The 5,750-nt window shown below is 38.5% G+C and overlaps 1 pseudogene; it reads right to left on the bottom strand.

The window, feature by feature from the left end:
• Nucleotides 1–721: 721 nt before the first annotated feature.
• LOC148587564 (uncharacterized) overlaps nt 722–5,750 on the bottom strand; it is a 12,625-nt pseudogene continuing 7,596 nt past the window's right edge.

Below are 5,750 nucleotides of genomic sequence, written 5' to 3' on the forward strand. Positions count from 1 at the left end.
ATCAATAGCTTAAGGAGTAGACGCCCATACCCTTAGGTTGTCAAACATTAGGTATTCATAACATGATCAAAACATTGGCATATTGATATATTAGCTAAATATAATTAGTGGTGGATATCAAAGCCCTACCTCTTTATCATTATCAACTCAAATCCAATCTTTATTTTATTTTATTTTTGGAATTAATTTTAAGCAAAATTTAGCAATCATCGTGGGAATGACCCCGTACTTGCACCCTATACTATTGTGTTGACCTCGTGCACTTGCGGGTAAAACAACCAATTATTTGCCTATTAATTTAGGTAGGTAATTGTGACAACAAGTTTTTGGCGCCGTTGCTAGGGATTGCGGCGAATTTTCTTTAGAATTAATTTCCTTTAGTTGTGTTATTCTAATTTTCAATTTTGTTTTTTTTCCTTTAATTTATTTTTGTTTTAAATTTTTCTGTTTTTCTATTATTTTCACAATTCCTATTTTGCTTCTGAAGGTGCGCTTGAGTGCCCAACTAGGGCGATCGAGTGCACCACACATCCAGAGAGCAGCACAGTTACTGCACTAACTATAGATCTGATTTTTTTTCTTTTGTTTCATGCAGGGTCATTCAAATCTACATATTAGTAAGTTTTCTTTTTTAAATTTCATTTTTTCATTTTATTTTAACCTTTTGTTATTTTATTCACATATGTGGGGAGGCGTTCCGACACCCCATGGACCATGTTCTTTATGCCATGACTCTTGTCACCATGTTAGAGAATGCCTTCAATGAGACAAATTTTTAACAAATTTAATGGGCATAAGAACACATCATTCTTTACACTGGGGAACGGCCGCTATTTTGATTCCTGTAACCCAACATGGAGCCAACAGTCCAATCTCTCATGACAAGTTCAAGCTCCTGGAATTCATGCTCAACAATCTCATGGACTGCAACATCACTCATATCAACAATTTTATGATTATGCGTATTCCTCTCAATTAGCTCCACAACAGCAATGTCAAGCTGAACCAACCTTCTCTTATAGATATGATAAATACATTGATTAAGACTACACAGCAAGCATCTGAGGAGATGAAGACCTACTTCAACCCGAAAGGCAATAGTCTCAAAGAAGAAGAAGCAAATCAAGATGAGTCATCTTCTACCTATTGGCCTCCACAATACCAAGAAGAGGAGCCATCTCCCATATATGACCATTTGAATTCTTCTCCACATCAACAATATCAACAAGAACCACCTCCTCTAAAAAGGTCTGCCTTAGATGAAGCAATTGCTACTTTAGAAAAACAGTATGCTGACTTTACAAAACATGCGGCACCTCATCTTAGCCACATGGAGGAAGGAGAGCAATCATTTGAATGGATGGAGGCCCACCTCAAGCAAAAATTAGATACACTTAAAGAAGAAAAAGAAGAAGAGTGTTAAAATCAGTTGGTGACCAATCCTAATGAGCATTACATGGAGAATGCACCTACTATCATGAGCAAGCCGTGTTAAGTGCTAAAATATTCATATTTTCAGTCCTTAACTTGCATATTTTAATCCTTTGGTTTTAGTAAATTAGGTCATTTTAATTCATTTTTGTGTTTTTCATACTTTTGTAGGCTTTTGGAAGGAAATGAAGTAAATCTGGAAGATTTGGGCTCAAAAAGAGAAGATGGTAAAAGTGGGAGCCCCTGACACTGTGATTGATCACAGGTTACCTGCGATTGAGCGCAGTACTAGAGAAGACACAGCACAAAGCAGGCAATTAGCGTTCGAGCACAGAACAAAAGAGGCTCGATTGTAGACCTGCGATCGAGCGCACACGAGTTGCGATCGATCGCACCCGTGCGCAAGAGACATATCAAGTGGCTACCAGATTGTCATTCTTTCCATATTAGGGTTTTCCAACTCCCAATTGTAATAGGTTTTGAAACCCTAAAAAATTCCTAGGTTTACTAGTTTGTCACTGACTTCTAAAGCTTATAAATAGACTCTTAAGCCTCTAGAATAGGTATGCTGTGTAAGGAGAAGAATTGAAGCTCTTCAAGTTCAAGTCTCGGGTTTATTCTTTTCCTTTCTTTTCTTTTATCTTATGAAGATGTTTAATATCAACTCTATATGTAGCTAATTTATTTAGTAGGGCTAGATTGAAGCTCTAATTATGTTTTGTTAATATTCAATATTGGCACCTTTGTGATGATCTTGTTATGATGTCTAACTTGATTAATACCTAGTTTCATGAATTCCTCATATGTGTGTGCCTGATCAACATGTGCATGTCGTATGGATTAGTCAGTTAAATCAATTTGGATGACCGAGTCCTGTGTTTAACATAAGTAACAAAAGATATCTACACCGGATTCTTGGGTTAATCAACATGGGGAACTAGGAGTAGACACCCATGCCCTAGGCCTCATATGTTTGTCGATTTCCATAGATTTGTGCTTTTTTAAAGAACAACTTAGTAGACACCCATGCTAAATCCTTTAAGAAAAAAAAGAATTAGAGTAGACACCCATGCCTAATTCATTGCTTAGGGAAATCAATAGCTTAAGGAGTAGACACCAATGCCCTTAGGTTGACAAACATTAGATATTCATAACATGATCAAAACATTGGCATGTTGATATATTAGCTAAATATAATTAGTGGTGGATATCAAAGCCCTACCTTTTTATCATTATCAATTGTTTTATTTCACAGTGGGAATTAATTTTAGACAAGATTCAGCAGTCCTCATGGAAATGACCCCGTATTTGCACACTATACAACTATGTTGACCTTGTCCACTTGCGGGTAAAACATCCAGTTATTTGCCTATTAATTTAGGTGGGTAATTGTGGAACAACAAGTTTTTGGCACCGTTGCCGGGGACTGCGGCGAATTTTGTTTAAAATTTATTTCCCTTTAGTTGTGTTATTTTAATTTTCAATTTTCAATTTTGTTTTTGTCAAAAAGATTTTCTATTGATTCTTGAATTTTTCGGTTTTCTGTTTCAGGTTGCGGACTAGCATTGTGTGATTGCGATCGAACGTCAACCAAGTGCGATCGAGTGCAGTTCCATGGAGCATCCGGACTAGCAGCACTGAAGCTACCTGACTGAAAAAGCAATTCAATTGAGGCAAGGTCGTCGATCTCAAGACTCAACCGTCATTCTGCTCGATCCTGAAATTGAGCCGGCAATTCCACAACTACCTAGAGACAAAGAAGAAGAGGAAGAAATTGAGATGGAAGATTTGCAAGAGAATGCAATTGGGCCAAGACCATTGGAGGTAAATCCACCACTGGTGCGGAGACTGATGAAGCAGGCATTCGTTCCAGCAAACCTCTAGCAACCCTCATGCATAGCATATCAATCGGAGGTGGAAGGCAACTATTATATTTCTCCTCAAATCCTTAATGCATTGACTCACTTCAGAGGCACAACTACTGAGGATCCCAACTTGCATCTTAAAGAATTCTTTGATTTATGCAAGTTGCAGCATGTCCAAGGCCTAACTCCAGAGAGACTCAGGTTAGTCCTCTTTCCTTTCTCTTTGAAAGATAATGCTAAACTGTTGTATAATTCTTTGCTTGCAGATTCTATCCATACTTGGGAAGAATTAGCCACCAAGTTTTTGAAGAAGTTTTTCCCAGCTCAGAAGACAAGACAACTTAAAAGGGAACTTCAAATATTCCAACAACAAGATGGAGATCTATTCTTCCAGGCATGGGATCACTTCAATTCATTGCTTCTAAAATGCCCACATCACAACATCCTTCAAGATGATAAAGTACAAATTTTCTATGAAGGTTTAGATGATACTAACAAGGGTATTGTGGATATAGCTTGTGGAGGTATGCTGATGGAAAAGAGCAGTGAGGAAGCCATAAGGATATTTGAGATGTTGAGTGAACACACCCAACAATTCCCATCCAGAAGGAGGCAAGGTGTAAGGAGCAAAGGCAGGAATGAAGAAAATACCAGAGTGCAAAATCAATGGCTACCATGCAGAAGGCATTCCTTATGCTTGTCAACGCCATGACTACTCAGAACATCTCTCCCAATCAGCCAGACACCCAATTCTAGATATGTGCCATATGTTCTCAAGTAGGTAATACTACTGAAACTTGCCCTTTATATTTATATGCAGATCAGGAGCAAGCACATTATGTGGGACAAAACAATTACCCCCACAAGAACAATCCATACTCCAACACTTACAATCCAGGATGGCAAAGCCACCCAGATTTCTCCTGGAGTAACAATCAAGGACAAAAAAAGGATCCCCAATAAGCAAGCCAGCCAACTTAAGAGTCAAAATTGAACCAACTGGAGAATATGATACACACCCTGGTGACTTCTCAATAGTAGTTCATGACTTCTCAATAGCAATTCATGACTGATCAAAAACAAACCAATGCCAAGCATGAGCAGTCCATTCAAAAGACTGAGCAAGCTGTCTAAAGACTGGAAGTGCAAATGGGCCAGATGGCAAAGGAGCTGAGTGAAAGAAAGCCAGAAGAATTTCCAGCCCAAACAATACCCAATCCAGGGGGTCACCAACAAATCAAAGCAGTCACAGTTTTCAGAAATGGCAAGGTCATTGGAACTTAAGAGCCACCTCAAGCATCTCCAGATGAAGCTGCAACTTCCAAGGTAAGTAAAATAGAGAGGGTAAATGCACCCCCTTTCTCCCAAAGGTTAGTCAAACCAAAGAAAGAAAAGCAACTTAAGGATATCTTTGAGACCTTGAGGAAAGTAGAAATTAACATTCCTTTCTTAGATGCAATTAAATAGATTCCTTCATATGCTAAAATTTTAAAGGATTATTGCACTAACAAAAGGAAGTTTCAGGAGTATGAGACAGTGGCCTTAACAGAAGAGGTAAGTGCAGTCTTGTTAAGAAAATTACCACCAAAGCTAACAGACCTAGGCAGTTTTACCATTCCTTGCTAGATAGGAGACCATTCTTTCGAAAAGGCATTGCTGGATCTAGGAGCGGGGGTTAATTTGCTACCTTACACTGTATATGAAAAGCTGGGTTTGGGGGAGCTTCAATCCACCTCAATCCCCTTGCAATTGGTAGGCAGAAGCATCAAAAGACCAAGAGGTATACTTGAGGATGTTTTGGCAAAGGTAGGTACATTCATTGTACCTGCTGATTTCATAGTATTAGATGTAAAAGAATCACCTATGCCATCACCTTTACCTATTATCTTAGGAAGACCCTTTATGAGAACTGCTGACATTACAAAAGGTGTGAAAAAGGGTATTGGGAGAATGAAGGTAAATGGTGAGACAATAGAATTCAAAATATTCGATGCATTGAAATTACCTCAAGAAGATTTAGAATGTTTTGATGTTTGTATGTTCCAAGATATTTGTGAGACAGTTTTGCAGGACCAACATAAAGATCCATTGGAGGCCACCCTCACCCATAGTTTCACAAGGCAGGATATTGAGCCAAAATCTGAAGATGTTACTAATGACATCATTGAAACAGTGCATCACCTTGAGGCTTCTCCAAAATACTCAAATAAGTATACTCCTCCCTTTGAGATTCTTGAGCCTACTAATACCTCTCTGGTTCCTTCTATTGTCCAGGCACCCAAGCTGGAATCGAAGCAATTGTCAGAGCACCTAAAATATGCAAAGTTAGGAGAAAACAAAACACTACCAGTCATCATTGCTACAAATCTGAGTTGTGGGGAAGAAGAAAAGTTGTTGAGAATTCTCGGAGAACATAAAACCGCTTTGGGTGGACCATTGCTGACATCAAAGGAA

This window comes from Corylus avellana, chromosome 2 (genome assembly GCF_965113065.1).
Source record: "Corylus avellana chromosome 2, dhCorAvel1.hap1.2, whole genome shotgun sequence".
Taxonomy (NCBI): domain Eukaryota; kingdom Viridiplantae; phylum Streptophyta; class Magnoliopsida; order Fagales; family Betulaceae; genus Corylus; species Corylus avellana.